The sequence below is a fragment of the Ostrinia furnacalis genome, unplaced genomic scaffold, assembly GCF_004193835.3.
Source record: "Ostrinia furnacalis isolate ACB-3 unplaced genomic scaffold, ASM419383v2 OfSCF2084, whole genome shotgun sequence".
Lineage (NCBI taxonomy): Eukaryota > Metazoa > Arthropoda > Insecta > Lepidoptera > Crambidae > Ostrinia > Ostrinia furnacalis.
In genome coordinates, this window is record NW_021132323.1 from 7,569 (window position 1) to 19,732 (window position 12,164).

At 34.7% G+C, this 12,164-nt stretch overlaps 1 non-coding gene across 1 annotated transcript; it reads left to right on the forward strand.

Moving 5' to 3' along the window:
• Window positions 1–270: 270 nt before the first annotated feature.
• On the forward strand, window positions 271–343 carry TRNAF-GAA (transfer RNA phenylalanine (anticodon GAA)). Its single transcript has one exon. It is a non-coding gene; the product is annotated as a tRNA-Phe (tRNA).
• Window positions 344–12,164: the final 11,821 nt, after the last annotated feature.

Here is a 12,164-nt window from a genome sequence, read left to right on the forward strand (position 1 = left end):
GTATTGCAAAATGAAGGACTAATTTTTGTTTTGCTTAGAATATTAGGATTTAAATAAAGCTAATTTAGCTGAAAATCACTCTCAAAGCCTCTGTTAAATAGTATTATCAGTACCTATTTTATAGTTATTGCAATAAAATTATTTATTCGATATAACTTTGTATGTTTCTTTTTATAAAATCCGATAAAATATAACAGAACTTTTCAATCAAGAGTGTTCCGATCCGACAGACTTCTGATACCCTTTCCCATTTTCATCCCTTAGGACATAGCCGAAATAGCTCAGTGGGGAGAGCGTTAGACTGAAGATCTAGAGGTCCCTGGTTCGAGCCCGGGTTTCGGCAAAACGTTTTTTTGTTTTATTTTACATTGTATTGAATAATAATAATACGAATAAGTACAAACATAATGCAAGTATTTCGTTGGCTGAAGAAGAATTTGTCACGTTATTTTAGACAGGCGCAAGGATATTCATTTTCATTGATTCTAGTATACTTTTTTGATTATACTAAGGCTATTCCTAGTTGCCCCCACAAATTTTGCCCCCGCTGGGGGCAAATAATTATGAAAACCTTATGAAAATCCGTTTGGTACTTTTTGACACTCACGTTCAGAGATAGACAGATGATACTATATTAAAAAAAATGTATGGTTATTTATAGTCGTTATTAAGTGTAAATAATAATAGTTCAAAATTAAAATTCTTATTAGAAGATAGGCCCGTGTCAGGGCACTCAGGTAGGTCACACGTCCCAATATACTATACCTAGCTTACTTTACCATAATTTCTTTTTTATTTATTTATTTATTGTTCACAAAAGGATACACATCAAATATAAAGATACACGTCTTGCCAAACTGCATTACAGTTTGTCGGCAATAGTTCTCGTCCTTAGTTTTTCGGGATCAGTTGCACCAGCCTACTTCAACCGTTACCATAGTAGTAACTGGGTGTTTTTTGTATGGAATTTGATAGATTTTTGAAGATTGTTAAAGTTACAGCAAGATGGCGCCACCCAGCCCGAGCAATCATTGTTTCCTGCTAATTACTACACTATACTACCTATATCTACTCATGCAATACTTAAAAATTACAACCACTACAACAAATAATACAGTTCTTGAGCTTAGTTCTTAAGCAACAATTCGGGACAATTATAATGTATGTTTAACAATTATGTTAGTTTGATGACAGCTGTGACTGTATCTACGTCTGTATTTGTATTTTCAATTATTAAATCCACATTAAGGGCTATGCACTGTAACAAACTTTGACAAATATAGGTAACTAGCTTTCCGCCCGCGGCTTCGCCCGCGTGGAATTTTGTCTGTCACAGAAAAACTTTATCGCGCGCGTCCCTGTTTCAAAAATCGGGATAAAAACTATCCTATGTCATTTCCCAGGACTCAAACAATCTCTATGCCAAATTTTATCAAAATCGGTTCTGTGGTTTAGGCTTGAAAGAGAGACAGACAAACAGAGTTACTTTCGCATTTATAATATTAGTATAGATTACCTATTATGATAGGTACTTTTTCAGACAGTGAAGAAATTATTATGTATTGCAGACAAAAAGTAATTTTTAAGCTTATTCTACTTTAACCTTTTTACAGAATTTAGATCTTTCGTACCAACTACACTGAAAAAAATGTTTGGTTACTGCTTACACAACAAAAGTGACCACCGAACATTTTGGTTATGAGGAACAAAATGTTGTGTAAATTAAACAAATAATTCGGTAGTGAGCTAGACTTAGTTTGGTTATAGTTAACAATTAGTTCGGTGGTCACTTTTGTTGTGTAAGCAGTAGGTAACCAAACATTTTTTTCAGTGTACCAACCCTCCTCTTTTCGCATCCGGGCTTGGGACCGGCAATGGCAGAGTTACAAGGTGTACTTACAGTCAACAAATGAAGCACTACGAGCCAAAGCACACGATGCGTTGCGGCGGCGGTGCGACGACGGAGCGGTGTCGCATCGTCATGTAGGAATATCTGTGGCGGACACAGGAGCAGTGCAGCGTCACGCTATATGGCTGTGCTGCACCGCAAAGCGTCGTGTGCTTTAGCTCTAACCCTTAGTTGCACAATCTGACATAAACTTTAGCAAACGTAATGAGGCTGTAAACTCCACACAAAATCACCGGTTATAGTTAAAGTTATTATTTAGCCTAAAGCCAGGGCTCGACCGCGAAATGAGCGAGGTCATTAACGAGGAGGAGGAAAATTTTTGATGGTTAAATGCTAGCCTTTTTCGTAGTCGAGCCTCAACTATGAAAAAGAAAATAAGTACTATTGAATAGCAATAACGTCGTAATGATTAAACATCAAAACATTGTAACAGCAGAAGTGTGAAAAAATAATTGCGTCAGTTAAAAAAAACACAATCTATGCAAAATAATACAGATAAAAATCACGAGGAATTTCCGTCGACATAGATGACATAATGACCACAAAGGCCCGCAAATAAAAGTGTTATCTTCATTGAACACTAGAAATCACAGTCATTTGGAGGCAGACGGGATCATCTTACTATCTGCAGTCTTCTAATTTTGTTCATAGGTTCTTCTTCTTTGTTCTTTCTGTCGCTGCGATTCTGCCCAAATTAACCTCTTCTGCTATCAAGTGACAGGTAAGTCGGACAGAGAGGAGACCGAGGTGAGTTGTTACGGGGAGTTGTGACATTATCAACTTTTATTACCTATTAACCACTAGCAAGTGCGCGTATTTTTAGTTCAAGTCTCGAGTTAACAAATACGCGCTGTTGCGAGCTCGCTAATAATTAATAGGTTTCCAAAGATCAACAATGTCACAACAGCTCTCCTCTGTTACAACTTACCTCGGTCTCCCCTTACTCAACAAAACTGACCAATCATATAAAATGAATTCAATCTTTCATTTTGTTAAGGATAAATCATAACATTTGAAGTAGTCTCACTGACTGTGAACTATATGTAGGGACAAATATTTCAGAAAACTACTTCGTCATTAACATGAGTACAAAAAGTAGCTTACCTAACCTACTTGTTAATTCTAACAACATCAATACATACTTATAGCTATAATGTGGTAAAGACTTTGAACATAAAACAACATTTTATCAGCAGAAATCAAAAGGACAAAAGATAGTCTTGAAAAATAAGGTCTCGTTCCCATGAACTCGTACCGCAGTCCCTCGAACATCTCGTTTGCGACATGTCGCACAAAAAACTATCCGTTCGAATAAATTCGAATTTCAAAAACATGTATGTATGTTCGTTCCTCGTTCACGTATAAAATGTGTGATAGGTACCACTTGAATATTATCTTGATTGTGATGTCATAGTGACCACAAATACCTTTAAACAAGGGTGATGTCCTCATTGACAACTAGAAATCACAGTCATTTAAAGGCAGACGGGATCATCTATTTCTTCAGTCTTCTAAATTCTTTCTTTTTATCCATGGATCGTCATGTTATCTTCTTGGTTCTTGCAGCCGTTTAATGATTTTGATATATTTCTGAAGACTTTTACAATTACAGGGTTGAGGAGTTAATATTAGAGATTGCAACCCGGTATGTTCCTCAACCCGGTCGGGCTCGGTTGCATTTGTCGCCAACCCGGCCGGGCCCGGCGGACCCGGTTGTGTATTACCGATGAAACCAATAAAGTATTTTATGAAAATGCTTTGTACATGAATGGAAAAAGAATGATTAATTCATTTTATAATTTAAACAAGCAGGTCTTTCTCTTCACTCCTTAAAGTGTCTATTTGAAAGCATAGTATCATCGACCATGTAGTTGTAGACAGGATCATATTTACACATCATACAATACTTTATTTATTTTATTTATTTATTTATTTTTGGGAAACATACAGTTACAATATAATTTAACTTAGGTGCAGTGAGAAAACACATAAACCAATTAAGTTTCCACAGTTAAATATACACATAAAGTTGGGCAAACCATTAAGACAAAATTTTTGTTGTGAAAAATATAAACCTATATAAAAAAAAGTAAACAAAGTGACAAAAGAAAAATTATCAACTACCTAATTAATAAAGGAGCGAACTGCAAACATCACCCGACGCTCGCAATTTAGTTGCCACAAGACAAATCCCGGATTTGTTTTTTAAACTTACTTAAATTAGACCCAAGTATGTCTAATTCTTGGAATTGTTTGTTGTAGCAACGGCAAGCGCGAGGCAGAAAGGTGTTGAAAGCATAATTAGTCCTACAAAGGGGCACATCAAAAAGACACCTATTACGGGCACTAAGCCGGGGGCAACGGAGATATATTTCACTTAAAAGATAAGGAGAGTCAATTAAATTGTGCAGCAATTTGAATAGGAATATCTGGTCTCTTTCAATGCGACGGTCAGTGAGTGAGGGTACAGATTCCATGTGAGAACAAGTACCTCTGTTAGAACATCTAAAATGAAGGTGTTTAATAAATTTATTTCGGATACGATCCAACATATTGATATATTTCTGATAGTGAGGATTCCAAACTGCAGATCCATATTCCAAAATAGAACGCACATAAGAATTAAACAGCAGAACAAGCGTAGAACAATTCTTAAATTCCTTTCCAGTTCTCAAAACAAATCCCAGCATACGATAAGCCTTGGCCGATATAGCATCCAAATGGCAACAAAAGGACATCTTAGCATCGAGGTAAACACCCAAATCCCTCACTTCATTCACGCGCTTGATTATATTGTCGTTCACTGAGTAATCAAAAACGATGGGACTTTTCTTCCGCGTGAAAGTAATGACATTGCATTTCTTAATATTCAGGTTAAGACAATTGCTTAAACAATACCGAGACAAAGCTTCAAGATCATTTTGTAATACGAGTATAATAGATAAAATACCGCTTGAATATCTTGATTGTGATGTCATAGTGACCACAAATACCTTTAAATAGCGGTGATGTCCTCATTGACAACTAGAAATCACAGTCATTGAAAGGCAGACGGGATCATCTATTTCTTCAGTCTTCTAAATTCTTTCTTTTTATCCATGGATCGTCATTTTATTTTCTTTGTTTTAGCTGCCGTATTTTGACACATTTCTGAAGACATTTACAACAACAGGGTTGAGGATTTGATATACAACAAGAAGTATCATCGACCATAATAATATAGTTGCAGACGGGATCATAATATTTACACATACAATACATCTAACGAGCGTACAGTATAAAATATCAATAGGTACAATAAAGAATACTCCTACAATACTACGATATAGATGACATAGTGACCACAAATACCTGTAAACAGCTGTGATGTCTTCTTTGACAAGAAATCACAGTCATTTAAAGGCAGACGGGATCATCATGATATCTTCAGTCTTCTAAACTCTTTCTTTTTATTCGTGAATCGTCATAATTCTTATTTGTTCTTGCTGTCGTTTGTACTACTTTGTAAACCTATGTAACTTAGGTGCATTTTTCTGTAAATAAAATTTATTATTAGTATAAAATATTAAACATTACAATAAAGAACACTCCTACAATACTACGATAGAAGATGACATAGTGACCACAAATACCTGTAAACAGCTGTGATGTCTTCTTTGACAAGAAATCACAGTCATTTAAAGGCAGACGGGATCATCATAATATCTTCAGTCTTCTAAACTCTTTCTTTTTAGTCATGTATTGTCATAATTCTTCTTTTTTCTTGCTGTCGTTTGATGATTTTGATACATTTCTGAAGACTTTTACAACAACAGGGTTGAGGATTTGACATACAACAAGAAGTATCGTCGACCATATAGTTGCAGACGGGATCATATTTACACATCATACAATACATGTAACGAACGTACAATATAAAATATTAAACATTACAATAAAGAATACTCCTACATTACTACGATAATAGATGACATAGTGACCACAAACACCTGTAAACAGCTGTGATGTCTTCTTTGACAAGAAATCACAGTCATTTAAAGGCAGACGGGATCATCATAATATCTTCAGTCTTCTAAACTCTTTCTTTTTAGTCGTGTATTGTCATAATTCTTCTTTTTTCTTGCTGTCGTTTGATGATTTTGATACATTTCTGAAGACATTTACAACAACAGGGTTGAGGATTTGATATACAACAAGAAGTATTATCGACCATAATATAGTTGCAGACGGGATCATATTTACACATACAATAAATCTAACGAGCATACAATATAAAATATCAATACAATAAAGAATACTCCTTCAATATTACGATAATAGATGCCATAGTGACCACAAATACCTGTAAACAGCTGTGTCTTCTTTGACAAGAAATCACAGTCATTTAAAGGCAGACGGGATCATCATAATATCTTCAGTCTTCTAAACTCTTTCTTTTTAGTCGTATATCGTCATAATTCTTCTTTGTTCTTGCTGTCGTTTGTACTACTTTGTAAACCTATGTAACTAAAGTGCATTTTTCTGGAAATAAAATTTATTATTAGTATAAAATATTAAACATTACAATAAAGAACACTCCTACAATACTACGATAGAAGATGACATAGTGACCACAAACACCTGTAAACAGCTGTGATGTCTTCTTTGACAAGAAATCACAGTCATTTAAAGGCAGACGGGATCATCATAATAATCTTCAGTCTTCTAAACATTTCTGAAGACTTTCACTACTTCAGGGTTGAAGAGTTGATATACAACAAAAAGTATCATGAACCATGTATCTAGTTGCAGACGAGATCATATTATTATTATTTATTTATTTATTTTATACAATTCCTAAGTGGCTTTGTAATTGTATACATTTCCTAGGAATAGTATACAATTCCTAGAATTCATACATTTCGTGTAACATACACACCACATACAGTAGTGTAATGCCTCAATGTCGCACAACAATGTATAGAGACAGCCCATATTGCACTGCAATAAGAATATTCAATAAACTACCAATAGTAATAAGAAAAGAAACAAATAAAAAAATATTCCTCAAAGATCTAAAGGACCTACTAATAAAAAAATGCTACTACAGCCTAAACGAGTAGTGACTTAAACTCAAATTAAAAATATTATTGTATCCGTTACACGTTGATTACTAAATCAATCATTTAATTGCTTATCCCAAATGGGTAACATGATGTACTGGATAATAATTATGATAACCACATCTTGTAAACATTCATGAAATGCAATAAACACATTTTGACTTTGACTTTGTAAGTATGATAGTTACTCCAATGGCTTTCTCTTTAGTTTACTACGTGGTAATTTTGATATATTCTTCATTGACCAGTATTTATTCCAACTTATTTTTATTCTTCTCTCTACTTCTTCAGGAGTTGAGTCTTGAAAAGATACATTTTGTCCAAGATAAATATAGTCATTTACGTATTTGACGGCTGATTCTGAGCCTTCAGTCAGTGCTATCTCCGTTCTGTTTGTCATCAAACATGTCTTGTCAGGATTCATCTGTAGTCCGCTTTCTCGGCTTTTTTCGTCAAGCGTGCTAACCATGTATTGTAGGTCTTGGTGGTTGTTGCTAAGCAACACGATATCATCCGCAAATCGGCAGGACGACATCGCGAAGCTGGATGGCCCGAACTGGACGAGGCTCACCAACGACCGAAAATGCTGGCAAAAGATGGAGGAGGCCTACACTCGTAAATGAGTTCCTAAGATAAATGTATGTTAACTGTAAGGAAGTATTGAATGATTAAATAATAAAAGTCTAAATATAATTGTAATAGTGAAGCATAAGAGTAGGCGCTCACCGTTGATTTTGAGTTGGCCGATAGTTGTGCCCGATTTGAAATTGTATGAAGAATCGGCCAAATCGAATCTGCGTAGTGTGCGCACTCCCATACATGCCCATACTGATCAACTGCCCGACTAAACTATCGGCCGACGAAAAATCAACGGTGTGCGCCTACTCTAAATAACGTAACCTTTTTTTTTTTACGTGGAAAAAATGCATAAAACTGCATACCTGCCGCTGTGGTCACGGCTACCGTAACCGTAATTAAGTAACCTAATGTAAATTGAATAATCTTGAATCTTAGGAATAAATGGCTTATTTATTTATTTATATTTTTCTTGCGACCGTACACAAAGATATTTGAACATCGTGAGCAGACAAGTTCTAAAAATCTTCAAGCAATCTTCTTCTTCTCTTCTCTGAGGGCTGTGGTTCTTCTGCTCTGACGTTCATAATGACCACGTTTGCTATTACATTAATTGTGGTTTCATATAAATAAGAATACCACCATCATTATAATAGCAGCCGGGATCACCAACTCTTCTCTTCTTTCTTTGGACGATTTGTTTCTAAGTTCTTCATCACCATCATCATTATCTCAGCCATAGGACGTTCACTGCTGAAAATAAGACTACTCCAAGCAACATAGAAAGCATTGGGGAAGGCCTATGTTCAGCAGTTGATGTCCAAGTTCTTAATGTTAGAAAATGCTTCAAAGTTAAGATGAAAAATACACACATACAAAATTACAGAAAACAATACAGTATAATCAAAAATATCAGTCACACAATATTTTAAACAAAAGATGAAAAAATTGAACCACAATAATTATATCAAAGCAAATAGGTAAAGCCAAAGCTTGTGAACCCCAAACCCAAAATCGGAACTTAATGATCGTCTAACGTTTTATCCTAAGTTGGGAGTATGTACGCTGACAAACGTTCAGATTGTATGAAATGGTCCGACCACAAATTTTAATGCCTTTGGATAGCTGTTATAACTTCATTGACAGCCAGTAATCACAGTCATTTAAAGGCAGATGGGATCATCTTACTATCTTCAGTCTTCTAAATTCTTTCTTTTTATTCATGTGTCAAAAGAAACAGAGTATCCAAACCGTGTTCAGTGCTGATTTATTTTTTGGTTAAGTTTTCTTTTTCTTCTGGATACTAAAAATGATTACTTTCTAATATTTAAAATACTTTATGGATGGTTATGGTGTAGAATGTCCTCCAGCCTAATGTGGACTCTACATGAGAAGTTACAGGAGATTTTCTTGTCCAGCCGTTGGAAACGATCCATTCTAAACGATTTGCACTCTGCCCACTCCCATTGATCCTTTTTTCCTCTAATCAGCACTTGAGAATCTGTATTTTTCTCGTTCACAGCAGTTGCTTCTGCGCAATGTGCAGGTTTTCTGGATTTTTAACCGCTTCTCTAGCGTTAACCTTTTTACAGTATCTACGCCTGCTTAGTTCGTTCCGTGCCAACCCTCCTCTTTTCTAATCCGGGCTTGGGACCGGCAATGGCAGAGTTACAAGGTGTTAAATTATCATTACAGCTTAAAATAAACAGATTTCAGTCAAATTATGAACTTCGTTTTTTGATAGTGACCACCTAAGCTAATACAGGACTCCCTTTCTTGATAAAAAACAAGAAGAGTCAATCATGTAGTTAGCAAACGGGGTCATTGTAATGCATCATACATCTACCGAGAAAAAAATATAACAAACCTTATCTACAATAAAAATTTATAATTAAAGTAACCTTTTAACAGCAGAAATATGAAAAAATGAGTAACTAACTACGTCTAAGTTAAAAATAACAAATTGGTGATATTACTTGATTGTGATGAGATAGTAACCACAAACGCATGGGCACCTCTGGGATATCATTGACGACTAGAAATCACAGGCATGTAAAGGCAGACGGGATCATCATTATTATCTTAATTCTTCTAAAATCTTCTTTTAGGTTCACGGATCGTCATTATTTTCTTTATTCTTGCAGCTGCTTGATGATGTTTGACCACTTATACTGACTAAATGACCGCTTCGTCTTGATAAACAACATGACACGTCAATCATGTAGTCAGCAGACGGGGTCATTGTAATACACACATCTAACGAGAATAAAATACTTATCTACAATTATATTATATTATATTATAAATAGGTATAAATTTTAGTAGCCAAAATATAAATAAATGAGTTCGTCACATAAAGAAGATAATAATTGATAATGTTAAAAATACGAGTACTTAATATTAATAGTAACAAATTGGTGATATCACGAGGAATGACTTGATTGTGATGAGATAGTGACCACAAATGCCTGTTCATGTCTAAGATATCTTCATTGACAACTGGAAATCACAGACATGTAAAGGCAGACGGGATCGTCATTATTATCTTCATTCTTCTAAAACCTTCTTTCAGGTTCATGGATCGTCATTATTTTCTTTATTCTTGCAGCTGCTTGATGATGTTGAACTTTGAAGTACGTAATGACCACATGCTAACTACAGGACTGCCTTTCTTGATAAAAAACAAGAAGAGTCAATCATGTAGTTAGCAAACGGGGTCATTGTAATGCATCATACATCTACCGAGAAAAAAATATAACAAACCTTATCTACAATAATACTATAATAATGAAGTAACCTTTTAACAGCAGAAATATTAATAAATGAGTAACTACGTCATATAAAGGAGACACGATAGTGTTAAAAATACGAGTAGGTATGTTAAAAATAACCAATTGGTGATATCACGAGGAATTACGTGATTGTGATGAGATTGTGACCACTAACGCCTTGACATTTCTGTGAGCTCTTCATTGACATTCTTCAGGATTATTAAGATGATCACTGCTAATAATGGCAGGCTTTCAGGCATGAACTATGATGGTAATGCCATTTACTAGCGGGAAGGATGATCAAGTGTGTTCCATCTTTGTTCATCATCATAATTCATTGTTTCTGATGATGATTGATGATTTTTAATGCCTTTTTCGTTCTGACGGTCAAATTGACCACTTCTGCTATGCAATGAAAAAACCTCTCGATATACCAACAACGAAAAAGAATTTTCAATGCATGAGCAGACGGGATCACAATTTTCTTCAATCTTCAAAAAACTTTCTATTGTTCATGGACAAATTATCTTCTTTTTTCGTGCTGTAGCATGTTGGAGTTTGATGTTTTACTGCTTCTGAAGCCCGTAATGATCACTTATGCTAATGCCCGTATTCACAAACAATGCTTGCTTAAGTGATTTATTTATTTTTTATTATGTATTTTTTTAGTATTGCCTTTTATTTAGCATTATTACTGTTTTTATTTTATCAGGATATACCGCTTACTTTAAAAGTTATTACGTTTTCTTTACAATCAGTAATCAGTTTGGAAGAAAAAAAATCTATATATTTTTTTTTAAATCTCAAAATTTTTTTGACCTCTTTTTTGTCGATAAAAATAGGTCTAGTTTCATCTATTTTCATATGTACACTTTAACGTGACTCACACTGTATAATACGATCATAAGAGCGACAAAATAACAATATTAGGGGACATAAATTAAGATTCTGGACTACTGGACTCTAAACTTCAGTGGGGACCCCATATAACAGCTCTAGCAAGTAGACTTAGCTCAGCTGCTTTTGCAATTAAGAAAATAAGATCTCTAACTGATATTCCAACAGCTCGCTTAGTTTACTTTAGTTACTTTCATAGCCTGCTATCATATGGAATCTTACTATGGGGAAAGGCAGCTGATTTTGAAACTATATTCATCCTACAAAAAAGAGCTATTAGGTCCATTTATAAATTGAAACCAAGAGCATCCCTCAGGGAGAAGTTTAAAGAAATTGGTATTCTCACGGCCGCCTCACAATACATCTTAAATTGTATTATATTTGTTCACCAAAATATAAATAAATACTTGAAAAATAGCGACGTTCACAACTTTAACACGAGAAACAAAAATAAATTAGCTATACCTAATCTTAGACTTCAAAAAGTATATGGTACTTTTATGGGACAGAGTATTCACTATTATAACAAAGTTCCTGAAGACTATAAAAAACTACCCATTAATAAATTTAAAAGTATAGTTAAAGAACACTTACTAAAAAAAGCTTATTACACTACAAATGATTACCTTAATGATAAATTACCTTGGAAATAAGTCTCTCAGGCTCTCACAATGTACCTAATTAATTGTATAGATACATTAGTTGCCATCTCTTTCTATTATATTATGGTGCCTTGCTTTTCTGTCTGGAGTTTTCATACCTTGTCTACTAATTAGTTTTATATCTGGCACTTAGTCAGAAGGGTATCTTGGACTTGTCATGCTCACTAAAATGTCTTTGGGGTAGTGGCGTGTGAGGCGGGTCGCTACATNATTCATTGTTTCTGATGATGATTGATGATTTTTAATG